The sequence below is a fragment of the Ricinus communis genome, unplaced genomic scaffold, assembly GCF_019578655.1.
Source record: "Ricinus communis isolate WT05 ecotype wild-type unplaced genomic scaffold, ASM1957865v1 Ctg19, whole genome shotgun sequence".
NCBI classification, from domain to species: Eukaryota; Viridiplantae; Streptophyta; class Magnoliopsida; order Malpighiales; family Euphorbiaceae; genus Ricinus; species Ricinus communis.
The window spans coordinates 87,501-96,427 of NW_025963453.1; the positions used below are offsets into that span (position 1 = coordinate 87,501).

The 8,927-nt window shown below is 29.9% G+C and overlaps 1 non-coding gene and 1 pseudogene across 1 annotated transcript; one reads left to right on the forward strand and one right to left on the reverse strand.

Annotated features, from left to right (window-relative positions):
• The first annotated feature begins 3,754 nt into the window (after positions 1 to 3,754).
• On the forward strand, positions 3,755 to 4,940 carry LOC125368800 (annotated as a pseudogene).
• A 3,423-nt stretch (positions 4,941 to 8,363) lies between these two features.
• On the reverse strand, positions 8,364 to 8,437 carry TRNAW-CCA. The gene has a single exon. It is a non-coding gene; the product is annotated as a tRNA-Trp (tRNA).
• Positions 8,438 to 8,927: the final 490 nt, after the last annotated feature.

Here is an 8,927-nt window from a genome sequence, read left to right on the forward strand (position 1 = left end):
TGAGTTAATTAAATTAAAATTAGTTAATTCATTTTTATTTCTGGCGAACAGGTATTTTTTAGCAGAATCAAAGGAAAAATCAATTTTTTGATTTTTTGTGACATAACATAAGAGTAAATTGTAGAAAGAATCATGTAGATAATTTTTTTTACCGATATTTCTGATTACTAATTAAGAAACCTCTATCAACAAGATCAACAGAAAGAGTGAATTCTTTTTTCCGTGAAAAATGGGCAAGGTATAATAAATAAAACGAATTTCATGTTCTTTTCTTACCTATGCATAGAAAATATAGAGTCTTGCATATTTATATATCTCCTGGGAATCCCTTTTTTTACTAAAAAAAATCGACGGATTCTAAATTATAACAATTTTGGGGAATTTATAATCGGAAAACTCTTTATTTTTTTTTATTTTATATTAAATATATTAAAATATTTTCTATTTTCTATTAAAGTAAAGTTAAAAAATGAAAAAGAAAAATGAAAGTTATAAGACAAGAAAAAAAAAGATAATAAAGAAGAATAACAAATAAATGGATTATCATATTTCATGTAGAAATATGAATAAGTCATTAGTTAGTTCTACGCTCTTTGCACTTTATTATATTATATATACTCACTTAGATATACTTAGTATAATTATATACAATTTTAATGATTATAAGAAATCTTTCTAATAACTAAATAACTAATAAATAACTAATAATAGAATAATTAATATAAATATAATTATAATTAATTTAAATTATTAATTTAAATTATTAAATTAATAGAATAAAATAATAATTAATAATAAAAAAAAAATAATTATAATAATAATAAATAATAATAAAAAAAAAAAATAATGAAAATATATAAATATATTAAAATATAAATATATTAAATATATATTAAAATATATTAAATATATATTAAAATATTCAAAATAATATAATATAAAAATAATATAATTACAATATATAATAAAAAAAAATGAAATAACAGGTACAAATATTAAATCGAGGTGCCCATTCTATGACAATTCTCAACAGCTTACCCTCCATTTTTGTGCCTTTAGTAGGCTTAGTATTTCCGGCAATTGCGATGGCTTCCTTATCTCTTCATGTTCAAAAAACAAGATTTTTAGATCCAATTAGGTCTAACGGGGTAGATTTCATTTCTTTTTTTTTCAAGACTTAGACTTGGATCATAATATAATACAGATATAATACGGATATCTCTTTAGTTTAGTATAATATGATATAACATACGAGCAGCTCCTTCAAACGTAAATGAAAATGAAAGGGTTCTTATGCAGACGTAAATATGATATATGATATATAAGTAAATGGACTATTTGAAAATAAATCGAAACTGTGGCGGATGCCTGAAAGAAATGCAAAGCAAAGCTGATATTTTTATATATGTGCAGATAGGGGATCCTATGGGGGCTGAGCTCTCTTTTTTAATCTAACGAATTCGATGAATTCCTCCTAAAGATTCACACCAGAATAATCCGAGTTGATGAAAGTTACTTCGGAAACAAAAAAAAGAAAGTCAAATTCATTTGGGCTAGTCTCCCTTCAAATAAAAACAACTGGATCTAGTATGAGTTGGCGATCAGAACGTATATGGATAGAACTTATAGCGGGGTCTCATAAAACAAGTAATTTCTGCTGGGCCTTTATACTTTTTAGGTTCATTGGGATTTTTATTGGTTGGAATTTCCAGTTATCTTGGCAGAAATTGGATATCTTTATTTCCGTCTCAGCAAATAATTTTTTTCCACAAGGGATCGTGATGTCTTTCTATGGGATCGCCGGTCTATTTATTAGTTCTTATTTGTGGTGCACAATTTTGTGGAATGTAGGTAGTGGTTATGATCGATTCGATAGAAAAGAAGGAATAGTGTGTATTTTTCGCTGGGGATTCCCTGGAAAAATCGTCGCATCTTCCTCCGATTCCTTATGAAGGATATTCAGTCTATTAGAATAGAGTGAGAGGTATTTTTGCTCGGCGTGTCCTTTATATGAGCCAGGGCCGAGGGTCCATTCCTTTGACTCGTACTGATGAGAATTTGACTCCACGAGAGATTGAGCAAAGGTAGCGGAATTGGCCTATTTTTGCGTGTACCAATTGAAGTATTTTGAAATGAGCTGAAGAATGAACATTTTCTTAACAGGAACGAAAAAATCCAAGAGTCTTCGTTTTTTATAGTTATAGCATAACTTAGCTGAAATTTCACAATACAATATTGATGAACCAAAGAAGACATATATTATATATATATATACGGATATATACGGAACAATTCTAAAATAAAATCAAACCTTTTTTATGCGTATCTAAATTCAATTTCAATATTCAATAAATTTAGTAACAAAACAAGTAATAAATCGAAATAATAGACCCATCTCATAGATCAAAACAAAGCATTTCGGAATAAAATATAGAATAAAGAAATTCTCTTTTAATTTTGAATTTTCAATATTTGAATCAATATTTGAAATTGATACATTAGATATGGATAGATCGTATCTTGTAAATTATCTTTCCTTTCTCGACGTTTCTTGTTATCTTTCTTTTTGTCCTCCCTAATGAACAAAGGGCTGGACCACCTAGAATGATAACTTTTCTGTCTTATTTTGCTTTTGCCACTCATTTTTGATTATCACATCACAATATTCTTCAAAAATCTTTCTAAATTATTCCTGTGGAATATGGGTAAGTTAGCCATTTTTTCGAAATATTTGTTTTGTTGATAGAACGGAATTCTTTCATCTAGAAATCCGAATTTGAGCAATTAAGATACTTAGAAACAATATTTTTTTTGTATTCTTTCAAAATTCAAGGACTAACCGCTGACTCACAAATAAAAAATAGGGAATAGATTCATAAGTTCAAAGCCTCATAATAGAACTTATGCTTGATAAAAATATTAGATCATATGGAGGTGGGTTCATTAAAAATTCACAGACGAAAATGAAAAAACATTTATTCCTTTCTATATCTTACAGCTATAGTTTTTTGCCCTGGTGGATCTCTTTTTATTTAATAAAAGTTTGGAATCTTGGGTTATTAATTGGTGTAATACTAGTAAATCCGAAACTTTTGTAAATGATATTCAAGAAAAAGTATTCTAGAAAAGTTCATAGAATTAGAGGAACTCGTTCGCTTGGACGAAATGATAAAGGAATATCCGGAAACACATCTACAAAAGTTTCGTATCGGAATTCACAAAGAAACAATCAATTGATCAAGATGCACAATGAGGATTATATCCATACGATTTTGCACTTCTCGACAAATATAATCTGTTTCGTTATTCTAAGTGGTTATTCTATTTTAAGTAATGAAGAACTTATTATTCTTAATTCTTGGGTTCAAGAATTCCTATATAATTTAAGCGACACAATAAAAGCTTTTTCATTCTTTTATTAACCGATTTATGTATAGGATTCCATTCACCCCATGGTTGGGAACTAATGATTGGCTCGGTCTACAAAGATTTTGGGTTTGCTCATAATGATCAAATTATATCTGGCCTTGTTTCCACTTTTCCAGTCATCCTCGATACAATTTTTAAATATTTGATTTTCCGTTATTTAAATCGCGTATCTCCGTCACTTGTAGTGATTTATCATTCAATGAATGACTGAAAAATGATCCATGAATCAATTAGAATGTTTGTTATTTTGTACAAAATACAAAAGCAAAACATTCAAAATCTATCAAACAAAATCCTCTATTTAATATATATATATTTCTTTTTCTATACATCCAAGGGATTCTCTTCCTATATTTTCTATTTTAGTAAAAAATTTCAGTAAATAGCAGTATCGTGGATAGGGAACTATACTAGCGACCTACCTAATTTTATTGTAGAAATTTTCAGGATCAATGATTGGACCATGCAAACTAGAAGACCTTTCTTGGGTAAAGCAGAGATTACTCGTTCCATTTCCGTATCGCTCATGATATATATAATAACTTGTGCATCCATTTCAAATGCATATCCCATTTTGCACAGCAGGGTTATGAAAATCCGCGCGAAGCAACTGGCCGTATTGTATGTGCCAATTGTCATTTAGCTAATAAACCCGTGGATATTGAAGTTCCACAAGCGGTACTTCCTGATACTGTATTTGAAGCAGTCGTTCGAATTCCTTATGATATGCAACTGAAACAAGTTCTTGCTAATGGTAAAGGGGCTTTGAATGTGGGGGCTGTTCTTATTTTACCTGAGGGGTTTGAATTAGCCCCTCTAATCATATTTCGCCAGAGATGAAAGAAAAGATGGGAAATCTGTCTTTTCAGAGTTATCGCCCACAAAAAAAATATTCTTGTGATAGGTCCTGTTCCTGGTCAAATATAGTGAAATTACCTTTCCTATCCTTTCTCCGGACCCCGCCACTAAGAAAGATGTTCACTTTTCAAATATCCCATATATGTAGGCGGAAACAGGGAAGGGTCAGATTTATCCCGACAGGAGCAAGAGTAACAATACGGTTTATAATGCTACAGCAGCAGGTATAGTAAGCAAAATCATACGAAAAGAAAGGGGGTACGAAATAACCATAACGGATGCGTCAGAGGGACGTCAAGTGATTGATATTATACCTCCAGGACCAGAACTTCTTGTTTCAGAAGGCGAATCCATCAAACTTGATCAACCATTAACGAGTAATCCTAATGTGGGTGGATTTGGTCGGGGGATTCGAAATGGTACTTTAAGACCCATTACGTGCCCAAGGCCTTTTGTTCTTCTTGGCGTCAGTTATTTTGGCACAAATCTTTTGGTTCTTAAAAGAAACAGTTTGAGAAGGTTCAATTGTCCGAAATGAATTTCTAGATCTGTAAATTTATCAACATCAAGTTCTTAAAACGAATAACAGTTGGTAATTATATATGATCAAAAAAAATGAAAAGCTCTTTGCTTTTTAAAAATTAAAAATTTTTTATACCAGATTTTTGAATTATTTGTACCGCATTTCTAGTCATAATATGTATATTGGTAAGAAGACTATTTGACTTTATCCCTTTTTGTGTTTTTAATCTAATTTTTTGAATCTAAATAAAACAGGAGCGGTGTGATTATCTTATTATTGTCCGATTTAACTGTCATAGAGTGCATCAATAGCTTTTTCTATTCTAATAGAATCCCATTTGACTAGATACTAAGCATAAGATAAGTAAGCGGAAAAGCAAAGGCTAAATGAGGAGAACAAAGGATTCTAGGAAGTATTATTTTTTTTTTTATTCGTCTTCCTAGTCTTCGACACAGAAAGAATTTGCCACATCCCTTTCTTGTGTCAAAATAATAACGATTCTTGATCCCATTCCTCAAAGATTACTATTCTTAGCTTCTGTTTTTCTAGGTTTATCATAACTTCCTTTTCAATTTTATACGTATAAAATTGATTTTTGTATAAAATACGAATAAAGTATTATGATTATTATGGACCCCTCGGCCTCGAATCAGACAGAAGGAGGGGTCCATTGAGTCTACGCTTTCATGTCTACAACTCAGTTCACCCGATTACTTACTACTTACAGGGATGAACCCAATCCGGAATATGAACCATAAAAGAAAATGCCTATTAAACCGATCACAAGAATACCAGTTACAGTACCTATTATCCAAGGGAATTCTTCCAGTAGTATCGGCCATTTATCCACTTCCCTCCACATTTAATCAAGTGGTCGTGCTAGAGACATAAACAGTCATAGATAATTATTAGATGATATCCTTCCGATGGGATAAGAGAATTCCTATTCTTATTTATTATTCTACTATTTTATTTTCTTCTTCTTCTATTAATTGAAGAAATAATTAGAAAATAAAACAGCAAGTACAAAAATGAGTAATAACCCCCAGTAGAGACTGGTACGATTCAATTCAACATTTTGTTCGTTCGGGTTTGATTGTGTCATAGTTTTATAATTAATTGGGATTAGATTTATCGTTGGATGAACTGCATTGCTGATATTGACCCCAAAAAAAACGGTAGGTACAGCTAGTCCGTGAACAGTCAACCATCGTACTGTAAAAATTGGATAGGTTCGATCTATGGTCATTGGGCCTCCTAAAAAGATTTACTAAATTCATCGAGTTGTTCCAAAGGATCAAAACGGCCAGTTATTAATGGAATTCCCTGTCGGCTCTCTGTAAAATATTCATTTGGACGAGGGCTCCCAAATACATCATAAGCTAAACCCGTGCTGACGAATAACCAACCTGCAATGAATAGGGAAGGTATAGTAATGCTATGAATGACCCAATATCGAATACTGGTAATAATATCAGCAAAAGAACGTTCTCCTGTGCTTCCAGACATACTGAGCTCCACATATTCTTGTACAATCAAAAGGGATCGATTCTGTAAAAGATGAGATCAGTAAATGCAATTTCACTGAAATTGAATCTTTGTGAGATCGTCAATATTGTACCAAAGGTTTCTTTAAAGTATACCGAATCAGTATAGCTATCCTTCTTCTGACGCAGCAACGCAACTTCAATCAGTATCGAAATGAAATCTTAGATAATCCCTTTCTTCTTTTCTTTTTCTTGTTGCTGTAGAACTGTGTACCATAAGATAAGGTCGGGTAAAATGCGAATTCAACGGGTTACAATAATAATTCATGGAGATTATCATATTTCCGCAATTCAATTAGATGTGAATGGATGTGAAATCAAAAACTTTTGTGCTTTTGTGGTTATAGAAGAGTTTTTGTTGGAATCCCAACTCCCCCCTTTTTTTTTCATTTTGTTTTCATTTTAAGGAATTGGTTAATCATCTATTAAATTAACAAGTACCAATAGTAGAGAATATTCGATGAAGAGAAGAGAGAACAAGGAAAAATAATTGTAATAATCAATATTCGTGATGCACGTATTTGTGTATTAGATTTAAAAGGTCTTTCTTGACACTTAACTACATGTTTTTCGTTTTAATATTAATATAATATGGGACGAAAATGCAAAATCTAGAAAAGGATAATTGAAATTACTAGTCTTAGAATCTAGTTGTACAAAAACAAAAGAAAGATTTTCTTTTTGGTGATCTGATCGTGCGATACTTTTTTCTTCTTATTTTATTGTATTGGATTGGAGATATTATGTGAATGAATCAACTAATAAATCTAATAAGTTAAATTCAAATTTAAAATAAAAATAGAAAAAAGTAAAAAAAAAAAAAGTAAAAAGGAAAAGGTATTCTAAAGAAAAATAGAGGTCGTTTTCATTTTAAAATGTAAAAAACGATACAAATTTGATACAAATATACAAATACTAAATAAATAAACTAAATAAACTAAAAGAAACTATCAAAATAGAAATAATGTTCCAATTTTTTTATTTTTTATTTTGTAGTAATTTCCGTAGTGATTCAAGAAAGTTTTTGAATGAAGTTATACAACATAGTTTTTTATTAATTTTTATTAATATTATTAATATTTTTATTTTATTTATTTATTAATATTTATTTAATTATTTTAATTATTTAATAAATTAATATTTAATTATTGTAATATTAGTTTTCTATTTTATTCTATAGTTGTCTAAGGAATCTCTCGATTCGGAATCAAGAGAATATAAGCGGATGTCATAGATGATAAATTGATTTCTTTCTCTACCTATATCATATCACTCTATTTTTTGAGTGCTGTCTATAATCTATAATGATAATGATTGATAAATGATTGATAAATAAAAATAAATAAAAAGTGCTCAATTGAACTTTTCTTTCAATTGGTATTTTGTTTATCTTCGTATCTTTATCTTTCAAAAATCGAACTTAGGAAAGTACTTTTGCTTTACAAGTATATGTATAAAAGGTTTATTTAGTTTCTATATGCTTACTATAACTAGTTATTTCGGTTTTCTACTAGCGGCTTTAACTATAACCTCAGTTCTATTTATTGGTCTGAGCAAGATACGACTTATTTGATAAATTGAATGAACAATTTATAAAAAATTTATAAAGAAAGAAATTTTTCGGCAGTATTCCATCTATTCTCTAGTTCTTTACCGTGTTAATTTTCAATTCTTGCTTATTGAGATTTTTCTTATTGAGATTTATGGGCGATATGGATTAATATTTAAGGATAGATATTACCTTTCACCCCCCTTTTTTCAAATAAATTGAAATGATTGAAGTTTTTCTATTTGGAATCGTCTTAGGTCTAATTCCTATTACTTTGGCCGGATTATTCATAACTGCATATTTACAATACAGGCGTGGTGATCAGTTGGACCTTTAATTAATTAATTAATTAACACCTTGTTTTTGACCTCCTCTTTTCTTTAATCCACAGGAGGTCAAATTCAATTCTCTTCATTTTTTCTGTATAAAATTTGACCTAACAAAACAAGAACAGAATCACGCTCTGTAGGATTTGAACCTACGACATTGGGTTTTGGAGACCCACGTTCTACCGAACTGAACTAAGAGCGCTTTCTTATCCCAATCACAAAAAATCAGACTGTAAGTAAAAGATTCTTTTTAACTACTCCAATATATCTTGAATGCCTATACTATCATATATAATATGATAAAAATAAAAGATTAAGTATGGCCAAGTTTAATTGATCTCAATTGATCCCTCGTTATTACTCAGAGACGAAGTAATAGGTAGGGATGACAGGATTTGAACCCGTGACATTTTTGCAAAACAAACGCGCTACCAAGCTGCGCTACATCCCTTTCAATTGGTTTACAATGTTATTGTAAAGAATACCGTTTGTTTCCATACTTATTTCATTTTCTCCATTGGTATACTTTTCTTTTGATCTCATATCATATATTATATTCATATATTATATAATAATATCGCTTATTATATCTTATTATATAATGATATACTTACGTAATAATAAAATATAATGATAAACTTACGTAATAATAAACTTACGTAAATTTCGTGAATGCTCAGGAGGACATTTTT